Genomic DNA, 2,243 nt, shown 5'->3' with positions numbered 1-2,243 from the left:
AGGGATGAGAAAAATGCATTAATTGATAAAGATAAATTTATTGAGCATGATTGTTGTGAAAAAGATTAATTAAATTGCTTAAAAAAATGAATAAAATAATCTACAAGAATCTATTAAAAGGTTAACATGCTTAACAATTAGATAAAATAGAGGTAAGCATTAGCATTGTGATGATAAAGGAGAATTAGGCTGTACCTTCAAGTTCAATATTTGTTAAAGCATCCTGTCTAAGCCTAACACGTGTAAATTTGTATCTAACTATAATAAATTTAGATTTGTACCTATACGTCATTATACGTCATTATTGTGGTGTTGAAGGTCATATTAGACCTAAGTGCTTTAAATTGAAAATTTCTCAAAATATTCATTCATGAAGAAAATTTTCCCAAAATATAAAATTTAACGATATTTTAAGAAAGAATTTTTTTTTATTGAAAATAGAATACATAAACTTAGTCTAAGAAATAAATTCTTGCATAATGTTTATGTCTCAAGCGGTAAATTTGGACATAAAGATTATTCTTGTAACTTATCCAAAGACAATGTCTTTAATACAAATGAAACATGAAATGGATATCTAAATTTGTGAAGATTAACTTTCTAGAATTCAAACGAGTATGGGTACCAAAAAGTCAATCTTGAAAATTTTTGTTTTTAGGTTTGTTATAAAGCGTCCAAGAAAAACAAAGGGTACTTTGATAGTGGTTGCACAAGACAAATGACCAAAACCAATCCAAGTTTGTGAATTTGAAAAGGACGGTAGCTTTGTAACTTTTAGTGACAACAAGAAGGGTAAAATAATTGGTAAGGGTACTGTAGGTAATGACTCTTGTACTCTCATCGAAGATGTACTTCTAGTTATGGTTTGAAAAATGATACACTTAACCTTAGTCAATTATGTGATAAAGATTTTAGAGTTGTATTTGATAAGAATAATAGCATAATTTAAAATGTTAGTGATAGAAAAATTTTAATGGTTGGAAATAGGGATAACAATGTATATATTATTCATTTAAATGATTGTCGTATAAATTAATAACAAGTTTCTTTTGGTTTTAGATGATAATTTCTTGGTTATGGCATAGAAGATTAGGCATGTTAGTATGCATTTGATTTCAAATATTTCAAAAAATTCATTAGTCAGAGGTCTTTCTAAATTTAAATTTGAAAAAGATAAAATTTGTGGGTTGTCAAGTGGGTAAGTAAACTAAATTGTCTTTCAAATCTAGAAATGAGATTTCTAACGCTAACCTCTTCAACTATTACTATACAATTATTTGGTCCTTCTAAAATAGCTAGCTATGGGAAAATTACTATGAGAAAATTACTATGTTTTTGTGACAGTTGATAATTTTTCCACATTTAATTGGGTTTTGATAATAAAACATAAGAATGATGTTTTTGGAAAGATTTGATAATTTTATGGGGGAGAATTGGACAGTGTTGCATATTAAAATTTTATTTCCAAGTACTCCCCAACAAAAGGGTGTGGTTAAAAGAAAAAAATTGTAATTTACAAGAATTTGCTAGATCAATATTAAATTGTAATTTACCTAAATATTTGTGGGTGAAGCCATTAACACCGCGTTTGTTATGTTTTAAATAGGGTTTTAATTAAATCGTCTGAGATAAAACTATTTATGAACTCTGTAATAATAAAATTTCAAATATTGGGTATTTCAAAGTTTTTTTTTTTTTTTTATGTAAATGTTTTATTTTGAACAACAAAGAAAATCTTAGAAAATTTGATTCTAGGACGAATATTAGTATTTTTTTTTTAGTTATTTTAGTTCTCTAACAAGAGAATTTTAATTATTGAAGAATCTATATACCTGTGGTATTTGATGAATCTTGTAATAATGTTTCTAATGAGTCTATTTATATGTGTAGTGATGATTTAGAAAGAAAATTTGTAGATTTACTTGTTGTTAGTGATAAAGGCAAAGAAAATGTTACAAGTAAAAAGAAGTGAGCTTACATGAAAAAAAGAAGAAATTCTTATCAATGCCAAAAGAATGGAGGTATGCCTTATTTCATCCCAAGGACTTGATTCTTGGTGGTCTCGAACAAGGTGGTACTTCTATTAATTTATTCAATAATCTTGTTTTTATTTATCAATTGAACCAAAAAGTCTCGAGGATGCTGAAAATGATGAGTTTTGTATTTTAGATAGGCAAGACGAACTAAAACAATTTGAAAGGAATAAATTGAGGAATTAGTTAGTAGGCTCTCTAATATTTATA

This window comes from Cucurbita moschata, unplaced genomic scaffold (genome assembly GCF_002738365.1).
Source record: "Cucurbita moschata cultivar Rifu unplaced genomic scaffold, Cmos_1.0 Cmo_Scf00076, whole genome shotgun sequence".
Lineage (NCBI taxonomy): Eukaryota > Viridiplantae > Streptophyta > Magnoliopsida > Cucurbitales > Cucurbitaceae > Cucurbita > Cucurbita moschata.
Note: the sequence above shows the minus strand (reverse complement) of the source record.